The sequence below is a fragment of the Pseudophryne corroboree genome, chromosome 1 (genome assembly GCF_028390025.1).
Source record: "Pseudophryne corroboree isolate aPseCor3 chromosome 1, aPseCor3.hap2, whole genome shotgun sequence".
Classification (NCBI taxonomy): Eukaryota; Metazoa; Chordata; class Amphibia; order Anura; family Myobatrachidae; genus Pseudophryne; species Pseudophryne corroboree.
Genome location: NC_086444.1, coordinates 948,967,183 through 948,980,937, shown reverse-complemented (window position 1 = coordinate 948,980,937; position 13,755 = coordinate 948,967,183). Strand labels below are relative to the sequence as shown.

The following is a 13,755-nucleotide window of genomic DNA, read 5'->3' as shown; positions in this document are numbered from 1 at the left end:
GTATGACAATGCCCCGTACATAAACCAAGGTCCGCACTGCTGAGCTTTGTGTAGAAGACCTTAACTGTCATGCTGAGAGCCCTGACCTCAACTCCATCTAAACAATTGGTCTGTCTTGGAATGCCCGGCAGTGAGCCAGAGAACAGATCACTATAGCCATATTCCAAAATATAATGGAAGGCCTTTCCTGAAGAGTGGAGGCTGTTATAGCAGCAAACTCCATAATAATGCCATGGCTTTGCAATAAGATGTTCTACAATAAGTGTTATATTCAGGTGTCAGTATACTTTTGCATATGTACTGTGTGTCTAGGATACATCAAACTCATTTTCAGCAATACTACTCATTCTGTAAAAATACAGAAACTGTTCAAAACACTGAATCAGCTAGTTCATTTATACTGAGAGGTGTATTTTATGTGTGTGGCTTAAGTGCCAATAAACAATATTGCTTATAGGTAAGCAATAGTTATTCATTCCACTAGCACAGTTATTGACTTATTAAACAGTTAACATAACCCTGGTAGGGGATATTGGAAAATCGACTTGCACTTCTTATTAGGTTCATGTTGTAAGTATTTCAATGGATTAAGGAATTCAATTAAAGGAGAATAAACATCAGGGGGTTTATTTACGAAAGTTCTGATTTTGTCCGATTTTTTTTAAAAATTTTTTTCAAGTGGCAACACGGGAATTTACTAACCAAAAATCTCGGCAGTGTTTGGGCTATTTGTAATGGTTTTGACGGCAAAGTTCAGAAATACGAATGAATAGACCATCGGTCAAACGCGGCTGTTTGTTCATTCAACACGGGAATTTACTACTCATTCATATTTTGGTGTTAGTCTCTGAATGCTCAATTGCGGGTGTATTTTTTGTGATTTGTTAAAAAAAGCAGCAAAAAAATAGACCTGCTTTTTCCTGGCGAGTTTGGATAATCATGCACGGATCTGTGAGATCTGTGCATGGTTATCTATAGGAAAGGGTCTGTTTAGTGTAAAACTGTAAAAAGAAAATTGCGTGGGGTCCCCCCTCCTATGCATAACCAGCCTTGGGCTCTTTGAGCTGGTCCTGGTTGTAAAAATACAGGGACCAGGACCAGGCTCTGCGCCTGGTCCTGGTGGCAAAAATATGGGGGACAAAAAACGTAGGGGTCCCCCGTATTTTTACCACCATCACCGGGCTCCACTAGTCAGAGAGATAATGCCACAGCTGGGGGACACTTTTATATTGGTCCTTGCGGCCCATGTACAAAAGAACTCAAACTAACTTTATCAACAACGTAAAACTGTCATCCAAACAATACCTTATATATCAGATCCCTATCGATGTAGAGTGAACAGATGAAAAGATAGAGCGCCCCGTCAGGTGCTGAGGCTGCAATGTCACTGACATGCCTAAACCTAACCCCCACCCCCCAGCCCCCCGCAGCCTAACCCGAACCCTTCCCGCCATACTTATTACTGGGATGCCGACAGTTGGGATTCCGCAGTCTTCTGCGGCTGCCAGCATCCCAAATGCCAGCATGCTAACCGGATCCTGACACTGTAACCATAGCACTAATACAGTATAATAATTAAACAAAACAGTGGACCAAAAATGAGATTTATGGTAAGAACTTACCTTTGTTAAATCTATTTCTGCGAGGTACACTGGGCTACACAAGGATTGGACAATGGGGTGTAGAGTAGGATCTTGATCCGAGGCACCAACAGGCTCAAAGCTTTGACTGTTCCCAGAATGCACAGCACCGCCTCCTCTATAACCCCGCCTCCCTGCACAGGAGCTCAGTTTTTAGTTAACCAGCCCAATGCAGTAGCAGTAAAAGAGACGACAACGGTTAGTAGCCACATAAACCACACTCTCACGACAAGAGAAGTGTCAGCGGCTAATGCCATACCAACCCAAAGAAGCTAAGTGCATCAGGGTGGGCGCCTTGTGGAGCCCAGTGTACCTCGCAGAAAGAGATTTAACAAAGGTAAGTTCTTACCATAAATCTAATTTTCTGCTGCGGGATACACTGGGCTCCACAAGGATTGGACAATGGGGATGTCCTAAAGCAGTTCCTTATGGGAGGGGACGCACTGTAGCAGGCACAAGAACCCGGCATCCAAAGGAAACATCCAGGGAAGCGGCAGTATCGAAGGCATAGAACCTTATGAACGTGTTCCCGGAGGACCACGTAGCCGCCTTGCACAATTGTTCAAGGGTCGCACCACGTTGGGCCGCCCAAGAAGGTCCAACAGACCGAGTAGAATGGGCCGTAATGTGAGCAGGAGCTGACAGACCAGCCTTCACATAAGCATGTGCAATCACCATTCTAATCCATCTGGCCAGGGTCTGCTTGTGAGCAGGCCAGCCATGTTTGTGAAATCCAAACAAAACAAAGAGAGAATCAGATTTTCGAATAGAAGCAGTTCTCTTCACGTAGATACGGAGGGCCCGTACCAAATCCAAAGACCGCTCTTTGGGAGACAAATCAGGAGAGACAAAGGCCGGAACCACAATCTCCTGATTAAGGTGGGACGAAGAAACCACCTTAGGTAAATATCCGGGACGAGTCCTAAGAACCGCCCGGTCACGGTGAAAAATCAGATATGGGGAACTACAAGACAAGGCACCCAGATCCGACACTCTTCTAGCAGAGGCAATAGCCAGCAAGAACACCACCTTAAGGGAAAGCCACTTAAGGTCAGCTGAGCCCAGGGGTTCAAACGGAGGCTCCTGCAATGCCTCCAAAACCACCGACAAGTCCCAAGGAGCCACAGGCGGGGCGTAGGGAGGTTGGATACGCAACACACCCTGAGTGAAAGTATGAACATCAGGTAAAGTCGCAATTTTTCTCTGAAACCACACCGACAAGGCCGAAATATGAACCTTGAGGGAGGCCAGACGCAGGCCTAAATCTAGGCCCTGCTGCAGAAAAGCCAAAAGTTTGGCTGTACTAAACTTGGAAGCGTCATAATTATTAGATGCGCACCAAACAAAGTAGGAATGCCAGACCCTATAGTAAATCCGAGCAGAAGCCGGTTTCCGGGCCCGCAACATAGTTTTAATGACCTCTTCAGAAAAACCCTTAGCCCTCAAGACGGAAGCTTCAAGAGCCACGCCATCAAAGACAGCCGGGCTAGGTCCTGGTAGACACAGGGGCCCTGAACGAGGAGGTCTGGGCGTTGTGGAAGCAGAAGTGGTCGCTCTGACGATAGGCCTTGCAGGTCTGAGAACCAGGGCCGTCTGGGCCATGCCGGAGCTATGAGAAGCAGATTTCCTTTTTCTTGCTTGAACTTCCGAATTACCCTGGGCAGGAGTGACACCGAAGGGAACACGTACGGCAGCCGAAACCTCCACGGCACCGCCAGCGCATCCACGAATGCTGCTTGAGGATCCCTTGTCCTTGCTCCGAAGACCGGAACCTTGTGATTGTGTCGAGACGCCATCAGATCTACATCTGGAAGACCCCACATTTCCACTAGAAGTTGAAACACTTCTGGATGGAGGCTCCACTCGCCAGCATGCATGTCCTGATGACTGAGAAAGTCTGCTTCCCAATTCAGGACTCCCAGAATGAATATTGCCGATATGGCCGGTAGATGGCGTTCCGCACAACGTAGAATCCGTGAGACTTCCTTCATTGCCAAACGGCTTCGAGTGCCACCTTGATGATTTATGTAAGCCACTGTGGTGGCATTGTCCGACTTTATTTGAACAGGACGGTTCTGAATTAAATTCTGGGACAGGTTCAACGCATTGAAGACCGCCCGTATTTCCAGAATGTTGATCGAGAGGAGAGATTCCTCCTTGGTCCACCGACCCTGAAGGGAGTGTTGCTCCAGCACCGCGCCCCAACCTCTTAGACTGGCATCTGTCATCAACAGGACCCAGTTGGATATCCAGAAGGGACAGCCCCTGCACAACTGTTGGTACCGGAGCCACCAAAGTAGTGACAGACGGACCTCCAGAGTCAATGAGATCATGTGAGACCTGATCCGGTGAGGCAGGCCGTCCCACTTGGCTAGAATCAGCCTCTGGAGGGGGCGAGAATGGAATCTCCACCATGTCGAATGCTGAGACCATGAGGCCCAGCACCTGCATCGCCGAATGTATCGACACTTGCGGACGAGAAAGGAAGCAACAAATCCTGTCCTGAAGCTTCAGGACTTTCTCCTGAGACAAGAACAACCGCTGGTTGTGAGTGTCCAATAGCGCTCCCAGGTGCACCATGCTCTGAGCAGGGACCAGGGAGGCCCGTGGGCTTGTAGAAACCGGACCGTCATATCCAGATGACACAGGAGAAGTTCTGGGGAATTTACCAGGATTAACAAGTCGTCCAGGTACGGCAGTCTCCTGACCCCTTGACGGTGGAGTACCACCATCATCACCACCATTACTTTGGTGAAAACTCGCGGAGCCGTAGTTAAACCAAAAGGTAACGCCCAAAACTGGTAATGAAGGTTGCCAATAGCGAACCTCAGGTATTGCTGATGTGATGCTGCTATAGGAATATGCAGGTAAGCATCCTGTATATCCAGGGAGACCATGTAGTCCCCAGGTTCCAAGGTCAGAACTATAGAGCGAAGGGTTTCCATACGGAACTTGGAAACTTTCACAAACTTGTTCAATGCCTTGAGGTTGAGAATGGGCCGGGAGGACCCATTCGGTTTCGGGACTAGAAACAGTGGAGAATAGTACCCTCGGCCCCTCTGAGCAAGAGGCACCTGTACAGCAACTCCTGTATCCAGGAGGGTCTGTACCACCGAATGCAGAGTGTTTGCCTTTGTCTGGTCCGGCGGGACGTCTGTCTGGCAAAATCGATGAGGGGGTTGGTTTTTGAAGGCTATGGCGTAACCTCGAGTGACGACTTCCCGTACCCATGCATCTGAAGTGGTCTTCAACCATTCCTGGGTATACCCTAGAAACCGGCCCCCCACCCTGGGATCCCCCAGGGGGAGGCCCGCCCCGTCATGCGGCAGGCTTATCGGTCTTGGAAGCTGGCTGACGGGCATCACAGGCTCTTTTGGGCTTCGGCTTACCAGGTTTGGAAGTGCGGGCCTGCTTGTGGTACGCTTACCTTTTGCTTTACCTGAAGGGTGAAAGGGGCGAAAGGACGTACCTTTAGCCTTCGACACAGAAGGAGCGGTATTTGGTAGACAGGCAGTTTTGGCAGTAGCCAAGTCAGCCACTATCTTATTTAAGTCCTCCCCAAACAGAATATCTCCCTTGAAAGGGAGTACCTCCAGGGTTTTTCTAGAGTCCAGATACACAGACCAGGATCTCAGCCACAATATCCGGCGAGCCAGGACTGACGTAGTAGAGGCCTTGGCTGCTAGGATACCGGCATCCTTAAGCCGCCTCTTTAATATAGCGAGAAGCTGTGACAACATATGACAAGCATTGTCTAGCATGGTCAGAGGAGATTTCAGTATTTAACTCCAAGGCCCACGCTTCAATAGCCTCGGCAGCCCATGTAGCTGCAATAGTGGGCCTTTGCGCAGCACCCGTGAGGGTGTAAATCGCTTTTACACAACCCTCCACACGCTTATCTGTAGGCTCTTTTAGAGACGTGACGGTAGTGACAGGCAGAGCTGAGGAAACCACCATCCTGGCCACATGTGAGTCCACTGGAGGAGGCGTTTCCCAATTCTTAGACAGCTCTGGCGCGAGGGGATAGCGAGCCAGCATCTTCTTGTAAGGCACAAACTTCGTACCCGGGTTTTCCCAGGGTTCCTGACGTATATCCACTATGTGGTCAGAGTGAGGTAAAACTTGTTTAACCACCTTCTGACGCTTGAACCTATCTGGTTTCTTAGGAGGGACGGATGGCTCGGGATTATCCGTAATCTGTAGAAATAACTTAATAGCCTCCAAAAGATCAGGAACATCCACATGTGAACTACCCTCCCCATCAGCCGTATCTGAGTCAGAACCTGTGGGGTCAGTATACGTGCCGTCTTCATCAGACGAGGTGTCAGTGACAGCAGTGGATTGTGAGGAGACAAGCGCTCGCTTAGAGGACCCCTTGGACTTAGGTGAGCGATGGTCAGACTTTTTAATAGTCAGGGACTGGTTCAGCTTCTTTAACTGAGCAGATAAATCATCCGCCCACGGCGGGTTAGCTGCAGGGACCACATACGGTTGTACCGGCATTGGGGGTCCCATAGGGGGTGTTAGTTTATGAACTAGCATATGCAGAAGCGTGGAAAAAGCGGCCCATGGTGGGTCAGTATGTGCCTCCGTTGCCACAGTCCCACTGGGGGGCAAGGAGCCCCCAGAACCAGAGCCCACAGCTGCTATATTCTCCTCATATGGGTCTGTGGCTTCAGCAACACCAGCAGTGTGTTCAGCCCCAGAACCGTTACCCTCAGAAGCAGACATGATATAACTTGCAGTATGAGGTAACACAGTACAATTATCAGCAGCACTATATCTCTAAACCCAAACCCCTGCACAGTGTAGTCAGCACTAGCAGAGATAAAGGAGAGATATGGGGGGTAATTCCAGGTTGATCGCAGCAGGCTTTTTTTTTAGCAGTTGGGCAAAACCATGTGCACTGCAGGGGAGGCAGATATAACATGTGCAGAGAGAGATAGATTTGGGTGGGGTGTGTTCAATCTGCAATCTAATTTGCAGTGTAAAAATAAAGCAGCCAGTATTACTATTTACCCTGCACAGAAACAAAATAACCCACCCACATCTAACTCTCTCTGCACATGTTATATCTGCCTCCCCTGCAGTGCACATGGTTTTGCCCAACTGCTAAAAAAAAGCCTGCTGCGATCAACTTGGAATTACCCCCATGGTGACTAAATCACAGAGAAAAATACGTAATACAGTATATCTTTGTGAAAATCCTATATTAAATAAAACCTGACGCACCAAGTCCCCTCAGGTTATAGAATATAGTGATAGCAGGTTGAGTGAAAGACACAAAATGGACACCACTCAGCTATCAAATGCACACACAGATAGTCACAGTTTGTACAATGCAGAGGTTATTACTAACAATAATACTGCACTGGACTCGCTTTTCTTAGGGCTGCCTGGAGCAGCCCCTCTGTTCAGTGCCTGCTTACTGCAGCACCAACTTACAAAACTGAGCTCCTGTGCAGGGAGGCGGGGTTATAGAGGAGGTGGCGCTGTGCATTCTGGGAACAGTCAAAGCTTTGAGCCTGTTGGTGCCTCCGATCAAGATCCTACTCTACACCCCATTGTCCAATCCTTGTGGAGCCCAATGTACCCCGCAGCAGAAAAAAAAATAACAATGTACAACAATGTACCTTAAAATGAACAAAAAACATACATTTCATACCAGTGAAAAAGTGGCAATATCTCTAAAAACAAAAAAATAATTAACTGAAATAAACTACAAAATAAAAAAGGGAAGAGAGACAAGGATTTCATTAGAATGGAAATATAGTAGTATAATTACACTGTCACTTACAACACAATGGGGCAGATGTATCCACCTGGAGAAGGCATAAGGAAGTGATAAATGCAAGGTGATAAACGCACCAGCCAATCAGCTCCTAACTGTTCATTTACATATTGGAGCTGATTGACTGGTGCATTTATCACCTTGCATTTATCACTGGTTTATCACTTCCTTATGCCTTCTCCAGGTAATACATTTGCCCCAATGTCCCTCGGTCACTTATGCTGCAGGCTGCAGCCAGTCAATGCCACTCTGTCTTCTTGATTGCTCCATCATCGGTGGGGAGGAAATCAGCGGTAAGTGCATGCAGCTGCTGTGTGAAGCTAGCAGTGCTGCAGCTTGTGCCCACTACCGTTTGCCTCTTTCTGCAGCACCGCTCTTCCTAAACCACTAGCTCTTCCTAACTGGCCGCTGCAGTAGGGACAGAAGGGCCGGCGTGGGCGCATCATAATGACGTCCACAGACCAGGTGACAGGGGTAACCGGGAAGGTAGGGGGGTGTCATTCTTGCCTGTCTGGGGTTCTATTTTTTACATGAGCAACACCGGATGTGCAGCTGACGCGCTAAATCTGTAATTCCCATCTTGATGATGTAGCCCCATTTTGTGTGTCTGGATCACGGGGCCTCGCTGCTCCATGGGTCTGGGACAGGGGTACCCTTTGTACCCCCCTGTCGCCGGGCCTGGGCGGGACAGGGAGGAATCAATTAGCCACGAGAAAACACTGTGGCTAATTGAATTCCCTTGTAAAATGTTTTAGCATCACAGATATTTACAAACCTATAGAAGAAAATAAGATTTTACTCACCGGTAAATCTATTTCTCGTAGTCCGTAGTGGATGCTGGGAACTCCGAAAGGACCATGGGGAATAGCGGCTCCGCAGGAGACTGGGCACAACTAAAGAAAGCTTTTAGGTCACCTGGTGTGCACTGGCTCCTCCCACCATGACCCTCCTCCAAGCCTCAGTTAGGACACTGTGCCCGGACGAGCTGACATAATAAGGAAGGATTTTGAATCCCGGGTAAGACTCCTACCAGCCACACCAATCACACCGTATAACTCGTGATACTATACCCAGTTTAACAGTATGAAACAACTGAGCCTCTCAACAGATGGCTCAACAATAACCCTTTAGTTAACAATAAATATGTACAAGTATTGCAGACAATCCGCACTTGGGATGGGCGCCCAGCATCCACTACGGACTACGAGAAATAGATTTACCGGTGAGTAAAATCTTATTTTCTCTGACGTCCTAGTGGATGCTGGGAACTCCGAAAGGACCATGGGGATTATACCAAAGCTCCCAAACGGGCGGGAGAGTGCGGATGACTCTGCAGCACCGAATAAGAGAACTCAAGGTCCTCCTCAGCCAGGGTATCAAATTTGTAGAATTTTGCAAACGTGTTTGCCCCTGACCAAGTAGCAGCTCGGCAAAGTTGTAAAGCCGAGACCCCTCGGGCAGCCGCCCAAGATGAGCCCACCTTCCTTGTGGAATGGGCTTTTACTGATTTAGGATGCGGCAGTCCTGCCGCAGAATGCGCCAGCTGAATTGTGCTACAAATCCAGCGAGCAATAGTCTGCTTAGAAGCAGGAGCACCCAGTTTGGTGGGTGCATACAGGATAAATAGCGAGTCAGTTTTCCTGACTCTAGCCGTCCTGGAAACTATGGGCTTTTACTGATTTAGGATGCGGCAGTCCAGCCGCAGAATGCGCCAGCTGAATTGTGCTACAAATCCAGCGAGCAATAGTCTGCTTAGAAGCAGGAGCACCCAGTTTGTTGGGTGCATACAGGATAAATAGCGAGTCAGTTTTCCTGACTCTAGCCGTCCTGGAAACAGCATCCACTACGGACTACGAGAAATAGATTTACCGGTGAGTAAAATCTTATTTTCTCTGACGTCCTAGTGGATGCTGGGAACTCCGAAAGGACCATGGGGATTATACCAAAGCTCCCAAACGGGCGGGAGAGTGTGGATGACTCTGCAGCACCGAATGAGAGAACTCAAGGTCCTCCTCAGCCAGGGTATCAAATTTGTAGAATTTTGCAAACGTGTTTGCCCCTGACCAAGTAGCAGCTCGGCAAAGTTGTAAAGCCGAGACCCCTCGGGCAGCCGCCCAAGATGAGCCCACCTTCCTTGTGGAATGGGCTTTTACTGATTTAGGATGCGGCAGTCCAGCCGCAGAATGCGCCAGCTGAATTGTGCTACAAATCCAGCGAGCAATAGTCTGCTTAGCAGCAGGAGCACCCAGTTTGTTGGGTGCATACAGGATAAATAGCGAGTCAGTTTTCCTGACATAAATGGAAACATAAATTTTCAAGGCCCTGACTACGTCCAGTAACTTGGAATCCTCCAAGTCCCTAGTAGCCGCAGGCACCACAATAGGTTGGTTCAAGTGAAAAGCTGATACCACCTTAGGGAGAAACTGGGGACGAGTCCTCAATTCCGCCCTATCCATATGGAAAATCAGATAAGGGCTTTTATATGACAAAGCTGCCAATTCTGACACACGCCTGGCTGAAGCCAAGGCCAATAACATGACCACTTTCCACGTGAGATATTTTAGATCCACGGTTTTAAGTGGCTCAAACCAATGTGATTTTAAGAAACTCAACACCACGTTGAGATCCCAAGGTGCCACTGGAGGCACAAACGGGGGCTGAATATGCAGCACTCCTTTCACAAACGTCTGAACTTGAGGTAGTGAAGCTAGTTCTTTCTGGAAGAAAATCGACAGAGCCGAGATCTGTACCTTAATGGAGCCTAATTTCAGGCCCATAGTCACTCCTGCTTGTAGGAAATGCAGAAATCGACCTAGTTGAAATTCCTCTGTTGGGGCCTTTTTGGCCTCACACCAAGCAACATATTTCCGCCATATGCGGTGATAATGCTTTTGCAGTTACATCTTTCCTGGCTTTAATCAGCGTAGGAATGACTTCCTCCGGAATGCCCTTTTCCTTCAGGATCCGGCGTTCAACCGCCATGCCGTCAAACGCAGCCGCGGTAAGTCTTGGAACAGACAGGGCCCCTGCTGCAGCAGGTCCTGTCTGAGCGGCAGAGGCCATGGGTCCTCTGAGATCATCTCTTGAAGTTCCGGGTACCACGCTCGTCTTGGCCAATCCGGAACCACGAGTATTGTTCTTACTCCTCGTTTTCTTATTATTCTCAGTACCCTTGGTATGAGAGGCAGAGGAGGGAACACATAAACTGACTGGTACACCCACGGTGTCACTAGAGCGTCCACAGCTATCGCCTGAGGGTCCCTTGACCTGGCGCAATATCTCTCTAGTTTTTTGTTTAGGCAGGACGCCATCATGTCCACCTGTGACCGTTCCCATCGATTTACAATCAGCGTGAAGACTTCTGGATGAAGTCCCCACTCTCCCGGGTGGAGGTCGTGCCTGCTGAGAAAGTCTGCTTCCCAGTTGTCCACTCCCGGAATGAACACTGCTGAGAGTGCTAGTACGTGATTTTCCGCCCATCGGAGAATCCTTGTGGCTTCTGCCATTGCCATCCTGCTTCTTGTGCCGCCCTGTCGATTTACATGGGCGACTGCCGTGATGTTGTCTGACTGGATCAGTACCGGCTGGTGTAGAAGCAGGGATTTTGCCTGACTTAGGGCATTGTAAATGGCCCTTAGTTCCAGAATATTTATGTGTAGGGAAGTCTCCTGACTCGACCATAGTCCTTGGAAGTTCCTTCCCTGTGTGACTGCCCCCCAGCCTCGAAGGCTGGCATCCGTGGTCACCAGGACCCAGTCCTGTATGCCGAATCTGTGGCCCTCTAGAAGATGAGCACTCTGCAGCCACCACAGCAGAGACACCCTGGTTCTTGGAGACAGGGTTATTAGGCGATGCATCTGAAGATGCGATCCGGACCATTGGTTCAACAGGTCCCACTGAAAGATTCTGGCATGGAACCTGCCAAAAGGAATTGCTTCGTAAGAAGCCACCATCTTTCCCAGGACCCGCGTGCAGTGATGCACCGATACCTGTTTTGGTTTCAGGAGGTCTCTGACTAGAGATAACAGCTCCTTGGCTTTCTCCTCCGGGAGAAACACTTTTTTCTGGACTGTATCCAGAATCATACCCAGGAACAGTAGACGTGTCGTCGGAACCAGCTGTGATTTTGGAATATTCAGAATCCAACCGTGCTGGTGTAGCACCTCCTGAGATAGTGCTACTCCCACCAACAACTGCTCCTTGGACCTCGCCTTTATTAGGAGATCGTCCAAGTACGGGATAATTAAAACTCCCTTTCTTCGAAGGAGTATCATCATTTCCGCCATTACCTTGGTAAATACCCTCGGTGCCGTGGAGAGTCCAAACGGCAGCGTCTGGAATTGGTAATGGCAATCCTGTACCACAAATCTGAGGTACTCCTGGTGAGGATAGTAAATGGGGACATGCAGGTAAGCATCCTTGATGTCCAGGGATACCATGTAATCCCCCTCGTCCAGGCTTGCAATAACCGCCCTGAGCGATTCCATCTTGAACTTGAATTTTTTTATGTATGTGTTCAAGGATTTCAAATTTAAAATGGGTCTCACCGAACCGTCCGGTTTCGGTACCACAAACAGTGTGGAATAGTAACCCCGTCCTTGTTGAAGTAGGGGCACCTTGATTATCACCTGCTGGGAATACAGCTTGTGAATTGCCGCTAGCACAGCCTCCCTGTCTGAAGGAGTAATCGGCAAGGCAGATTTTAGGAACCGGTGGGGTGGAGACGCCTCGAATTCCAGTTTGTACCCTTGAGATACTATTTGCAGGATCCAGGGATCCACCTGTGAGCGAGCCCACTGATCGCTTAAATTCACAAAAGCCCTTTGGGGAGACAGAGTGAGAGTATGCCAGCACACACTAGAGCGCTATATAATGCAGGGACTAACTGAATTATGTCCCCTATAGCTGCTGTTATATATACTGCGCCTAAATTTAGTGCCCCCCTCTCTTTTTTACCCTTTTCTGTAGTGTAGACTGCAGGGGAGAGCCAGGGAGCTTCCTTCCAGCGGAGCTGTGAGGGAGAAATGGCGCGAGTGTGCTGAAGGAGATAGCTCCGCCCCTTTTTCGCGGACTATTCTCCCGCTTTTTTATGGATTCTGGCAGGGGTAATTATCACATATATAGCCTCTGGGGCTATATATTGTGGTATTTTTGCCAGCCAAGGTGTTTTTATTGCTGCTCAGGGCGCCCCCCCTAGCGCCCGGCACCCTCAGTGACCGGAGTGTGAAGTGTGTATGAGGAGCAATGGCGCACAGCTGCAGTGCTGTGCGCTACCTTGGTGAAGACTGATGTCTTCTGCCGCCGATTTTCCGGACCTCTTCTTGCTTCTGGCTCTGTAAGGGGGACGGCGGCGCGGCTCCGGGACCGAACACCAAGGCCAGTTCCATGCGGTCGATCCCTCTGGAGCTAATGGTGTCCAGTAGCCTAAGAAGCCCAAGCTAGCTGCAAGCAGGTAGGTTCGCTTCTTCTCCCCTTAGTCCCTCGCTGCAGTGAGCCTGTTGCCAGCAGGTCTCACTGTAAAATAAAAAACCTAATTATATACTTTCTTTTTAGAAGCTCAGGAGAGCCCCTAGTGTGCATCCAACCTCGGCCGGGCACAAAATCTAACTGAGGCTTGGAGGAGGGTCATGGTGGGAGGAACCAGTGCACACCAGGTGACCTAAAAGCTTTCTTTAGTTGTGCCCAGTCTCCTGCGGAGCCGCTATTCCCCATGGTCCTTTCGGAGTTCCCAGCATCCACTAGGACGTCAGAGAAAAAGTACAAGATTTGGAGGGGATGCAACTTAAGATGTTTCAAGATGAAGACAAGTTGTCATTGTTTGAATGGTTGGGTTCTCTGAGGCAAATGTTTGTACAAAGTGTATTTTTTTACAGTACTTCTTTGCTACAATTAAAAGTCTTTGCACTGTATGTATGAATTGCACCACAGAAATGTTACCGTTGAAAGACATGCTTTGATGCTGAGAATGCCTACAGCTTCCAGTTAAATACTTTACCTCTAACCCTAACCCACTCCCCCTGCTGCCAAAACTCTCCTCTCCTGTCCCCAGTGCCCCCCGCAGCCTAACCCTAAACTCCCCCACCGAAACCCTCCCCCTATTGCATAACCTTAACCCAAGCCCTCATACTTACCTCAGGAATTCAATGGCATTCTCAGCGTTGGGATTCTAGTGTCAGGACCAACAGGATCCCGACCACCAGGGTCCCAAAAAATAGGAATATAGGCAGTAAGCTAACAATAATTAATTATTTTAATTAGCTAATCACTGATTTATTTTATTTTATTTACAGAGTTATATTTATTTTATGTTATTTGCAGTGTTAT

The 13,755-nt window shown here is 48.7% G+C and overlaps 1 protein-coding gene across 3 annotated transcripts in view; it reads right to left on the bottom strand.

Moving 5' to 3' along the window:
• The window catches only part of DDX60 (DExD/H-box helicase 60), a 422,428-nt gene that overhangs the window by 126,388 nt on the left and 282,285 nt on the right, over positions 1–13,755 (bottom strand). The gene's annotated exons all lie outside the window — the stretch shown is intronic.